The sequence below is a fragment of the Capsicum annuum genome, chromosome 5, assembly GCF_002878395.1.
Source record: "Capsicum annuum cultivar UCD-10X-F1 chromosome 5, UCD10Xv1.1, whole genome shotgun sequence".
Taxonomy (NCBI): Eukaryota; Viridiplantae; Streptophyta; class Magnoliopsida; order Solanales; family Solanaceae; genus Capsicum; species Capsicum annuum.
In genome coordinates this window covers 103,502,771-103,516,993 of record NC_061115.1, presented here as the reverse complement: position 1 = coordinate 103,516,993, position 14,223 = coordinate 103,502,771, and the positions used below count along the sequence as shown (strand labels likewise).

General features: G+C 32.4%; 1 long non-coding RNA gene across 1 annotated transcript; it reads right to left on the bottom strand.

Annotated features, from left to right (window-relative positions):
- Positions 1-12,787: 12,787 nt before the first annotated feature.
- Positions 12,788-14,155, bottom strand: LOC124898913. The gene is made up of 3 exons (XR_007055834.1): positions 13,631-14,155; positions 13,118-13,234; positions 12,788-12,965 (listed from the first exon to the last, which is right to left on the bottom strand). It is a non-coding gene; the product is annotated as an uncharacterized LOC124898913 (long non-coding RNA).
- Between the last annotated feature and the right edge of the window lie 68 nt (positions 14,156-14,223).

The window sequence follows — 14,223 nt, the reverse complement described above, 5'->3', positions numbered from 1 at the left end:
TTAAAAAATTATGCAGACATCAAATGCAATGTATTTTTTATTTTTATTTTATTTGTAGTTAAAAGATGTCTCCCAAAAGAAAAGAAACTGAAAGTGGATCAACTTCCTATCACCAAACAAAAAAGGCTAGAGTACAGATAGATTCGGAGGAACTTCTAGAACAATCTCAGTCAGGGCAAAATAAAGCTGAGGAAAGTGATAACTCCTCCTCACCAATGGGGCGTGAAATAATATCAAAATTCCAGCACGATTCTGTTAAAACCATTAGTATTGACAAATTTCGAGTTGCGATGCTGATGAATAACCCGAATGCAGTATTTGGTGATTTTGTACTTAAATGTCAGTTGGGGAAACCTTTTGACGAACTTAGGAGTATTATGAAGAAGGAAAACATAGATGGACTTTTTAAGAAGAGCTGTTTTGCATACTTTCTTGAGCTGTCTGGGCCCTGCCCTTTTCGTTTCCCAATAATCATGGTATATGGCCTTTTCAAGTACAGGATCATGTATGCAGGGGATGATGGAGGTCCGCAGGAGGGCAGAAATAAGATGGATGAAGTCTGGATCAACTACTATGGCATGTCGATTTATTTTGGATTGAAAGAGTTTGCCATTGTGACGGGCTTGAGATGCGATCGTCCAGAAGAACCTGCCATCAAGAAAACACCCCAAAAAGGGTCCAACAAATCCAAGGTAAAAAAAAGATGAGTTGTTGGGCATTGTTGGACCTAGCTACAAAGTGAAGGATTTGATAGCCGATCTCAAGAATAAAGACATACCAAAGCACTACAGGGAGAAATTATGCTTAGTTTGGTTTGTCCATTCTGTTTTATTGGCAAGAGACATCAAGAAAGTCATAGAACGTGATTTGTTGGCACTTGCTAATGATTTTGGGAAATTCAACGATTATCCCTGGGGCTACGACAGCTACTACTTGACTGTCAAATATTTACTGAAAGAGCTAAAGCCAAAGACGGCCACATTACATGGCTTTCCTTGGGCTTTCATGGTAAAATTGATCACTATTTTTACTCATTTATTAATTTATATTGAATATACTTGTAACTTTTTTTTTGCTTGCTTCCTTTTTACAATTTTTAGGCTTGGGCATGTGAAGTCATTCCTCTTCTCTGAAAGTATTTCACGGATTACCCAGAAAAGATTTCTCATCCAAGGATCCTTAGGTGGTTGGCTGTACTAGACAGCAGCAAAAAAAATATTAATGAGGCTGATCTCTTTAACCCTCCGGATGATGCAGTACGTCTTCTTTCAACTAAAATAATTTGCCTCAGAGAAAGATATTGAAACAGATGTTCCATCTATTGTAACAGATTACCCGTCAACTACAACTGGTACAACAGATGGGTAATCTGTTGCAACAGATGATCCATATTTTGCAACAGATTAACCATATGTTGCTCTGTTCTCTGAGCCCTACTCAACAGATTACTCATCTACTGTAAATTATGCAACAAATGGGTATTTTGATGTAACATATTATCAATTTATTTTAACATATAGATCAGCTGTTGCAGTAGCTAGATCGTCTGTTGCATAAGTTGGTTGTGTTAACATAACCTGAGCCCCATGTAACCCAACTAACTGCAAATTATTATTATATGATTTAAATTCCTTCTGTTAATTTTTATAGGTTGTGCATCCTTGGATCGTGCCTACCATTGATGAGCTGGGGATGACTTCTTTTTTTACTTTGGGTCTTGTTGATACAAAAGAAGACCCAATGGTGGAGTTAATAAAGAAGGAATTGGATGGAGAAACATCCATAAGAAGAGTAGTTAGACAAAGCCAGTCTAATGTTGAAGCTCTTCACGACCAAACTCAAACTGCAACAGATCTGGGTGTTTCTTCTGGGGATGTTGCTGGTGGAGTTGTTTGTGATGGTGGCAGCCATCTTGCTGCTGCTTCTGCTGCCAGTAGTGATTATGAGTATGTTAGTTCTCAGCAAAAAATAAATATATTTGAAAACACCCCTTCTGCAGGTCCTCCCTCTCACCCCTACACCGGTCTCTCCCACCCTTACAGTGGTCCCTCTTACCCCTCCTCACCCTCATATTCTCATTGCAAATACAAAGTGTGCAAGGACAAAAAGGATAAACTCTTTGGCAAGCTAGAGGCTATTGCTACACCTGCCGAGGAGTTGAAATCCAGGAGGGGTATCATACCATCCAACCAGGTGAGGGAGCCATGCACTCTTCAGTGGAAGTTAGGAGGAAGAGAAGAAAAATTAGACAAATTCTCCCCATTTTGAAATCAGCAAAAATTGCAACCCCCCCTCCCCCTGCTCCAATAGTTGTTGAAGTTCAAGGGCCGCCAAAAAAAGTGGACATATACGCGGCGCTTGGCAAGGATAAGAAGAAGGAACTGGAAGAATTCATCAAGATGAAGGTTCAAAAAGAATACACCATGCATTCATTTGCCGCCAAAGACTTCTCGAATATGACAAATATGTGTGTGTGGTACGGGAACAAGGTAAGTTTACTTTTTCTAACCTACCCTTCCAATCTACTCCATGAAGAAGAATCTATGCAGAAGATGTGTAATTTGCTGCGAAAACTTAGTATTCTGTTGCAACATAATACATATCTGTTGCATAAGTTGTGTTGGCTGGGTAATCTGTGAACTGATTTGGAGAACCCTCTGCATCGGATTCTTTCGACTGTGTTTTTATTCTTTACAATTACTAACCTATTTAAAAATTGTCTTCTTATACCACAGTAAGTTAATGAAATTCTCTGCCTCATGAGGGATAGGCAATTAACGTACCCAGATGCTTATGATGCTGCCGATAGGATAATGGACTTCAACTTCTACAACAATTTCAAGGATAGGTACGCTAAACTCTGTAAGATATCTGATTTTGGTGGCCCGAGATTTGATCAGTTAGTTTCTACGTTCCAATAGGATGAAGAAGCGATTAAATATGTTAGAAGGAAGAGACCATATCCACACGGCAAGAGCTGGACCAAGGCAAAGAGAATCCTTGCAGTCATGAACGTGGATGTCACCTATTTTCTCACTGTTGAGATACTACTATACCAGGGAAAGATTAAGGTTTATGATTGCAACTTACCTGTGTTCAGCGAGAAGACATTTTAACCCACATGCAGCCACTCTTCAAGTTGTTGCCCAAGTTATTGACGCAGAGTAAGTTGATGGATCATTTGACGGCTGAAGTCTTCGTGAAGGAATCATGGGTTTTTGAAGGCCAAAATAAGAACATCCAGCTCCCAAAAACTACAACTGGTGCAGCGTGCGGGCCATACTCGCTTGCATACATCGAGTATTTGCTGATCGACACACAAATGACCGGTGTGTGTGACACCATTGTAGAAAAGATGCAATGAGTCTGGGCATATGGGGTACTAACTAAATGGTAGGAGCCCGTGTATAAAAAGAACATGTACAAAAACAGAGACGAACACGATAACAAATTTTTATTTCAAGCCAATTCACTATACATATAGGGGTAATAATTTTTATGTCTGGCAAAGTTGAATTTTTATAATACAACAGATTTTATATCTGTCGTAACAGATATAGTACCTGTTGTGACAGATTGATTATCTGTTGGAATAGGTTGATCATCTGTTGCGTTATGCAGATGTTCCCCGTCTGTCTGTCGCAACAGATTTATGATCTGTTGCAATATATAACTTATCTGGTGCAACTGATCGGTAATCTGTTGGATCAAATCAAAAAAGTAGAAAGACTTGTTATATAATTTCCAGCAGATGACCTACGTGTTGCATCTCATGTTGCAATATATGTCTAAATCTGTCTGATCAGATATGTCGTCTGTTGCAGCAAATGTATTATCTGTTGCAATATTTGAATCTAGTACTCCATTTTAATTAACATGTTCAAAACTCAGAATTAATTGAATTCATAGACAGAATAAAATAAATCAAAGCCTTTGGAAATTACATGAAATAACTCAACAAATATATTAAATGTAAAAAAAATTATTATGGGTACAAACGATCTACTCTACAAATAAATCAACAAGTTAAACCAAGGAGGATAGGTTATTACATTGACGGACTCAAGCTATAAAATCAATATGGACAAGTTGTTCTTTATCTAGTGCTATGGAATTCGGTTTTGGTCATCATGGATCTTTAACATCGGTTGCGTATGGCTTCTGAGCTTTCGCTTCTCCATATTTCCATAAAAGAGCAGCATATCTTTTGCGGAGTAATCCGGCATCAAGTCCATCATTTGGCACTTGTAATCCATCGCTCAAATACTAGACATAGGCGGCAACAAAAAGACCGCAATCCCTGCGTTGTAAAAAAATAGATAATCTATATCTTGCAGTTCATGCAAGCGTTGTGAAATTTGTGAAATAAAACTAAATCATGACACTTAAACTTACAGGCTACCAATGGTTTTTTGAGCGATTCCATCAACATATTGTACATCAAATGGATTAGCCATTTTATCCCGGTATGCTTCAATCGTCGACCAATCAGTACGAACCTTTTGATCCAAAAAGTCACTCATATCAAGGTAAGTAGGCAATATTTTGGCCAGCTTTTGTATCTCATACGACGGCTCGGAACGTCTCCTTCGCGACATCGAGTCATAAACTCGGATGCGCCTCTCTTTTAGAACGACGACAGCCAACACCCAATGGAATTCATCACCACAATTAATTAGGATGTACACTTCATCGACCAAATGCCAAGGTAAGCCAGACGGAATGCTAAAACCTTTGATGATGTTGATTAAGCATTCCTTATTTCGGAAAACTTTCGGCTGCTGTTGACAATACCTATCATAGGCATTATTGATGTAAACTTTATACAAATAATTTCCTGTTGTGTATCTGTATTGTTCTTGTATTTGAAACTTGGCCTTCTTTCAGAGGTAGTAAAAAATGACATCGATGTGTTTCATATATTATCAAATATTTTGGATTACATGACGAAAAAATCAATACGCAGTTGCAATTAAATAAAGTATTAATTAATAGTAATATGTATGGTATTTAAACCTCATCATTCCAGCAAGTTTGGGGTTGTGACATCAAATAGAACCAATTCTTCATTATGGGATGTGCAACAACAAAGTCGAACATATCAAAATCAAGACTCGATTCATTCACTTTTTAGTGCTCGTCATTTTATTTTCTACATGATGATTTATATGTGTTAATGTCAAGTTCTTACAACAAGAATTGTATAAACCAATATCCATAAAATTGATTTATGTACCTGCCGGCATGATGCTTTAACAGCCCATCGGCAATCCATTCTGAATAGTCGTTGATCAACTGTGTTAGTTTTTTTGAAGCATCATCCGAGATGTTGAACCCTTCAAACGGGTAATTCTTCCATTATCCCAAACTGACAGGCTCCACTTTTCTTCATCTTTGGAAGAAGTTGATGAATTATCAACTATCACATTATGCTCTTCGGCAGTAGTTGTGACATCCACCTGGAAAGCCAGAATTGTCAATACTAAGTAGAGATATACAACAGATTTTTCATCTGTTACAACAGATGAGTCTTATGTTGTATCAGATGGATTATCTATTTGGACAAATTCGAATAGGTAAATCAGAGCAGTACGATAATTTTGAATAGATGACCCATATATTGCAACATAAGACTCATCTGTTGAAATAGATAACGAATCTTATGCAACAGGTTAAACAACAGTTACAATAGATGTATATATATGTTTGATAATTTTTAGCAGATGTATCATCTGTTGAAACAGATATGTACCTGTTTATTTTTTAGAACAGATGATGTACATTCGCCTTCTTCAGCTCATGCTGCTCTTCTGTGGCCCTTGCACACTGAACATCGATGCAAGACAAAGACAAAGGCATTGCAATCTTACTTTTTTTTATGATTGATGATGCCTTGGAAGTGTCTTTCCTTCTCCTCTTAGCCGCCTTGATCTATAGTGGAGTGTCTGGATATGAAATCCTCTTTGATGGAATGACACCCCTCTTAGATGTCATTTTCTTTACAGAAGCAGTTAGTGCATTAATAGCATTAATCACTCCATCGTGTTTTGCTTTGCAGTGTTGACATTTGCATGAAGAACATTCGCTAGATGCGGCAAAATCTGGAGAAAAATCTATACACCCATTATGATCATAATCATAATGGCTTGTTGTTTCAAAAACTGTAAGAGGAGCATCATTAGCCCCACCCTCCAAAATTATTTTTCTTGTGATGGTTATTGCTCCAAACAATTTCATTTTTATTACATCAACGACCTTAGGGTCTAATAAAGTTTGCACAGACTACAAAGTAAGAAAAGATGGCATCTTCAACTCTCGGTTGGTCGGAACAAGCCACGGATGGACAATCTAAAATAAATTGGTACATATATTAAGAATGATGATGAAATCATTTAATCATTAATTAAGACAAAAACTTTATTATAATTGGACTTACTGCTTCCTTGGGGGGATTGAAAAGATAAAAAAACTTTGTATTTTTATCGGTTTTGACCGACAACCATCACAGAATTCTTGGACAGAAAACTTCTACCTGGTAGTTCACTTGTTGTCTCAAATAAGGAATGGCTTCAAATGCCCAAGCCTATAACATAACGCCAATCAAAAGCATTATTGAATAAAAAAATGATGAATCATATCATGATAAAAGAAATATTTACCATGAAGGCCCATGAAAAACCATATAAGTTGACTATTTTTGGCGTTAACGGAGTCGAAAAATATTCGATAGTCATTTTGAAGCTTTCATTCCCCCATGGATAGCTGTTAAACACCTCAAGATCCTCGGAGATCCTTATTAAACCGAGGCTTATGTTGTTGTTAACATCTCTCGCCCAAAGAGCATTATGTACAAACCAAACCAAGCACAATGATTGTTTGTGCCTCTTTGAAAGTCCTTTACCTTTCAACGCTTCAATCAGATTTTTGTTTTTGAAGCTTGGACCAACAATGGACACCAAGTCATCACGATCACTCGACTTAACTTTTCCTTTTTGGGGTGTGCGAGGTGCTTTTTTTTGGGTCAGAGTATGTATAACTTGAGAAGGAAAAGGAGGATAATATTTTAGTCCGGTAACTATGGCAAACTCCTCCCAACCAAAACAAACAGGCATGCCACAGTAATTTATCCACACCTCATCCATCTTATCTTTGTTTTCATACATAAACCTACACTTGAGAAGATCATATACCATTTTTATCTGGAAACGGGCATTGTTGTCCTCCGGCAAATAAGATATTAACCAAAGCAGCTTTCCCTGAAATAAGAATCCAATTTTTATTCTCGAAGTATTTTTCTGAAGGCGTCGAAAGATTTTCCCATGACTGACTTAACCACAAGATCACCCATTAAATCTGTGGCACCATCGCACTGCATTCTCATAGGATAACAATCAATGCTTAAGGTTTTGACTAACTCTTCGGTGGAAGGGCTATTAGCATTAGGATCATCTCTTTTGAAAGATTCCTCCTCCCCGTATTCATTATCTTCTGCTTCTGATTGAGATAACCTTGTAAAGCAAGCTCATAGAGTGGTGGATGTAGCTGAGCTGCTGTACTTGTTCCTTTACTTGGACTTGATTCGATTTCTTTTCTTTGGGGAGCCATGTTATCTTAAATTAATAGGAACATAACATAGATTATAATTGATTAATGCATAACAGTAATATAACAGTTCCAACAGACAACTAATCTGTTGCACCAGGTATGTTATCTATTGCAACATATAACCAACCTGTTGCAATGGATGAATAATCTGTGGAAACCATAAAAATAACACTATCTGTTGCATCTGGTATTTTATCTGATGCAACACATAACTGACCCATTGCAACGGATGAGTAATCTATTGGAAACCATAAAAATAGATCACTTGCACCAGGTATTTTATCTGTTGCAACATATAACCAATCTATTGCAACGGATAAGTAAATCGTTAGAAAGAATAAAAATGGATCACTAATCTGTTGCACCAGGTATTTTATCTGTTGCAACATATAACCGACCTGTTGCAATGGATGAGTAAACCGTTGGAAAGAATAAAAATAGTCCTAATCTGTTGCAAAATAAAGAGTAAATCAATGGAAAGAATAAAAATAGATCACTAATCAGTTATCTATTGGATCAATATTGTTTAGATTTCTTCCAAACAGAAGATTCATCTGTCGCAACAGATGAATGATCTGTTAGATTGTTCACCTATTGCATCAAATTTTCATCTGTTGCATCATATATTTTATCTATTACATCAGATGTTTCAACTATTGCAATACCATTTCTACCAAGACAAACGATAAATCAACCCAACAATACCAACACATCACACACACACATACACTAAGAACATCAACTGTGACCAAAAATCACCGACAAATTCGAATCAACAGTACGACAACAACAAGAAGAAATGCAGAAATGCCAGAAATTAAGGTTTTATTCAGTCCACATTTCAATACCAGAAGAGTAGTTGGCTCAAGTTTCTCTGTTTCTTCATAATTTGTTACCTGTGAAAAATGAAATGGAAGGACAAAAAAGTCAAAGTTGTTGTCGCCAGGAAAGTATTCACATCATTGATGGTTGAAAGTCGAAAAGAAACTAGCCCGACTATTTATCGCCAGAGGTTGAAGGGAGAAATTTTATAGAACTGTTGGTTGGGAGAGAGTTGAGAGAAGCTGGAGAGAGAGGAGCGAGTGGTTGATTTGGATTAAAGAGGGGTGTGGGTTGGGTTGATTTATATTTTTGAAAAGATTAGAAAGTTTTAAAAATATTAGTCAAGTCCACAATTAACTTAATCAAGTATTCTAATGATGTTTGACCCTATCTGTTGGTCAATATCACCAATCCTTCATTCAAGACTTAAAAGACACCTTTTCTTTAATTTTCTCGAGTGACTTAGCCAAATTACTATAAAAGATGCTCGTAAAAAAAATTAAGTGGACCTCATATAAGATGTCAAGTTAATTTTAAACATCAAGCGTTAATTTATTATTTTTATACCTATCTTACCTTTTTTATTAAATATTATTAATTTTTTAATACTTAAATGACTTACAATAATTAATTAGGGGTGATATTTAGTAAAATCATGGTTGAAGTAATTGAAGCAGATATATCATAAACGTCTATTTTACTTTTTAAATTAAATATTATTAATTTTTTAATACATGAATACCTTATAATAATTAATCTGGGACGATATAGTAAAATCACATTTGAAGCAGCTAAAGCAGATATGTCATAAATATTTATTTTACCTTTTTTTAATTAAATATTAATAATTTTTTAATACCTAAATGACTTATAATAATTAATTAGGGGTGATATAGTAAAATCATGAATTGAATATTATTAATTTGTTAATATATGAATAATCTATAATAATTAATTAGAGGTGATATAGTAAAATTACGGTTGAAACAAACCTATCATAAATGTTTATTTTATATTTTAGTTAAATATTATTAATTTTTTAATATATAAATAACATATAATAATTAATTAGAGGTGATATAGTAAAATTACAGAGTAGTAAAAATTTGAATGCAAAATATAGTGAAGAAATTATTTACTTTCAAGAGAGAAATAAAAAAATATCAAATATTAATTATACATTTTAATAAGTATGGGTCCCACCATATTCAATAGAACTTAGGCATTATTGTAATAAATAGAAAAGGGAGGACTTTTATTTAAGGTTATGGTTGTAATTAAATGAAAATGGGTGGGTTTTTTCTTTAAAATTGTTGCTAAGGTTCAACAAGTAAAGCATTAAAGATAATATAGAAAAGAAAGTTAATTCTACAAAAAGGTCATTATATTCTTAATCTTTTTATTAATACATTTAAGCTACCATGTTGAAACCAATGCTTCTATATAATAGAAAAGAAATATACTAGATAGGTATGCTCATGCGTTGCACGGGCCCAACGATGGAAGTCTATGTATTCTTCATACGTTTGCCTCAAACGATGAATATAAATAACAAAAATTCACAATTTAATAGATGGGTTAAACTACTTGAAGCTGAATTATGTTGTTAAATTGTGAAATTGCTAAAATGACATTTTTACTCTTGATTGTCATTCAACTCATCTTTTTATGTAATAAAATAAAATATAATAAAATTAGTTTAGTATGTGTTCACGATACGTATGAATGTATTTATGTCCATCCAATTTTAAAGTCTAATTTATGCATCTAAGAGGTTAAAACATGTTCATGATATATATGAATATATACGTGCGCAGTTGTATACACATGTATCTAAATGTTTACTTTGTTGGATACATGAAATTAAAGAATTTAATATTTAAATGATAATAATAAAATCAAATTAATCAAATTATATGACCAAGATATATATGTTTCTGTCTTATATTAATGAAATTAATGAATTTATTATTCTAAAGAGTAATAAAATGAAATTAATCAAACACAAATACATTACTTGATTTTCGTCTTGTATTAAAGAATTTGATTAATTTAAATTTTCAAAATTAGTTGGCCGTGGATCAGAACTCACAATATATCCGGCTCTCTATAATGTATCCACCTACCTTTTAATGAAATTCTATATAATATCGTAAAGTTGTCAGAGAAAAAGTAATTAGCTTCTACTATTATAAAATTTGTTCAAGTTGCTAAAAAATTATTTACATCCTCAAATTTACTTTAAAAATTAACGTTTTCTCGATTTGAATAGTAGATACTTTCTCTTTTTTATGGTAACCTTTTAGAAATGTTTATTTGCCCTTACATTGCCAATCTTTTTCTTTTTTACTTCTTCAAATCATAATTTTTTAAAAAAAATTTAGATAACAAATTTCTACAAGAAAAAATAAGCATTATTGGTTAGACAAAAAAGAAAAATGAGAAATAGTAACTTAAGTGCATACATTATTGACATTTAATAATAAAATGAATAAACAAAATTTAAAATAAAAATTTATTAATAATAATATAACTTTAATATCTATTTATAGAAGTAAAAATCATAGACTTATAGTTTTATAGATATATTTTAATATAAGTAATAAAAATAATTAATAAAAAATACTGGTATATTTTATAATAAATTCCTAAAAGATCATCCCTTTAGATTGTAATTAAATTATAATTTAGAAATAATAATTAATGATAAAACTCATTTATCTATATAGAAAATTAAGAATAAGATTTTATAACAAATTCTTAAAAGATCATCCATTTATATTGTAATTAAATTATAATTTAGAAATAATAATTAATGACAAAACTCGTTTATCTATATAAACAATTAAGAATAAAAGATAAGTAAAACTTAAATATACATATATACTTAATACATGTAATATTTAAATAATATCATAAAAAATAGCATTAAGTTTTGTAATAAGTTCCTAAAAATTGTTCTACTTATAATGTTAATAAAAAACTTAAATATACATATATACTTAATACATGTAATATTTAAATAATATCATAAAAAATAGCATTAAGTTTTGTAATAAGTTCCTAAAAATTGTGCTACTTATAATGTTAATAAACTTAAGCAAAAATCCATAAATATCTAGAAATGGTGAAAGAGAGCAAAGAGATGGGCTTCTAGAATTGTATTGAGTATTAGCGTAAAATGACTATATTGCCCTTGATCGTCCTCTAACTCACTCTTCTATATAACTAGATAGGTATGCCCGTGCGTATAGTAGAATAAAATAAAAATGTAATAGCAAGGGACTATTCCGTTTGGTTGGATCAGCTGATGAAAATGAGTTCAAATGTATGTTTTATACAATCATGGAAATAACATACTACCGGATGCTCACATTTACATATGATAGTGATTGTTGGCTATTTAGGGGCCGTTTGGTTTGCAAATAATCCCAGGATAAAATAATAATCCTAGGATAAAAAATTTTATCCCTTGTTTGGTTGTAAATATTTGAGATATCTTATCCCGACACTAATAATTAGTCCTGAAATAAATTATCCACCCAAATGGTGGGATAACAATCCCGAAATTATTTTTCTTTGGTATAAAATTATACAAGGACAAAAATACCCTCTTGAGATTGTTATATATAATTAAATATAATTAACATAATTTAACATAATATATTATAATTAAATATATTAACATAATATATATATATAATTAAACATAATTAACGTATATATATTTATAATATTATACGTTTGGTTATAATATATATATATATATATATTATATTTATAAATAATAAATTATGTTTAATTAGCGTATAATATATTCATTAATTATGAATATAATATAATATTACATTATATATAACGTATAATATTATGAATATATTATGAATATATATACGTTAATTATGTTTAATTATATATATTATGTTAATATATTTAATTATAATATATTATGTTGAATTATGTTAATTATGTTTAATTATATATAATTTAATTATATATAACGTAATATATTCTCTCACACACATAAATTACGTTTAATTAACGTATAATATATTCATAAATAAATAAACTTTGAACAGTTTATCGTTCAAAATGGTTGTAAAATATATAAATTATGTTTATTTATACATTTTAATTTCTCTAAAAAATAATTAAAAAATTTAAAAATGAATATTTAAAGCTTAAAACGAAATATATATATATATATATATATATATATATATATACATAAAGTTAAATAAGATAGAGGGTATTTTGGTAATCAATCAATTTATTCCTGGAAATTATACCATGCATATTACTTTGAATATAACAAACCAAACACTCAATAAAAAATAATCCCAACATAACTAATCCCAGTATAACTTATTCTATCACAACTTATCCCAGCATAACTAATCCCGGTATAACCTATTTTCAAACCAAACAACCCCTTACATCGCTAGAGATAATATTTATAAATTCTACAATAGGAGATGTAGTTGTTGCTGTGAAACTGCCTATGATGAAAACCAAATGTCAAAGCCAATACCTACCACCTGTGAAAAAACCCAATATCAGTGTTTTCAGTGTCCGCAAACGTCAATTTAAAATCAAAGGCTCATTTAAAGGATAAGTAATTGCAAGCCAATAATTTTCCCAGTCGCAATTCACACTGGTCGGCCCACGTGGATGCATAAAGAAACTGTACCTGGGACAATGACAGCAGGAGCATTTCACACTAGTCGGCCCACGTGGATGCATAAGTAATGTATGGCAGCCTCACATAACACTTAAGCGGCTTTGATCCAAACAACTGCCACACAAACTTGAAAAGAATAAAGATAAAATGAGAAGAAAAAGGGTAATGACGCGATCACACCTAGTCGGTTGATACATAAAATGGAACTTCCCATCATGACCTGTCAATGATTTAACGATATAATATGATACAAGAGGTAACAACAATCCAAACAAGCTGTTACAGACTATAATGGATGACAAAGAATTCATCAGTTTGGATTGGTTAAAAGGAAACTTTATTCCATAAGTGGTTCTAATTTCCATAGCTCTCCAAATACAGATGCTTCAAATCGAGTAGTAGCATTAGACATAACGAAAATTGGATCATGAACGCATTAAAGACGAAACTATAACAAAAGAATTAAGAATACACTGAGTTATTGCAACATAATATATTGATAAAGAAGTAACAACTGAGTACCTGCAAGATATGTAATGGCGTTGGACAATGCTAATGCAGTGGAAACCCCCTTGCTTCCTCCGATCACATTTTCCCCGAGCAACAACTTTGCAAATCTTTCTTTCATGGTTTTGACATCTGAAAATTGTGTTGTATATAAATAGGTTTTTCTTTCACATAAAAATGTTGAGGGCTTGAAGAGAAATTTCCATTATAACAGAATGATCTAAAAGCATTTTTGCCAGATATCATCATATAAGGAATCTGTAACACCTCTGCTAGTGGTATTTTCATTGTCACAGGACTAACTGTTCAGTATGCAGCTTTCGAGGCAATCATACGTTGCAACTCCTGAAAGTTGCATTTCTTAAATTTAGTTGGATGCTGATTAAAAAGGGCTTAATTTCATGTTTGAAAAACTATATCATTTTGTTTCATTTTATATGACGGTGTTTGACTGACGACAAAGTATAATAAAGAAAGACTTTTGGCATGCATATTGGTTATAAGGCTGTCAAAAATAAATTGTGCAAAATAGTACTACAAACTGATGTGGTAATGGCAAAGAAACGACACAATGTTGATGAAAACGCATATATATATATATATATATA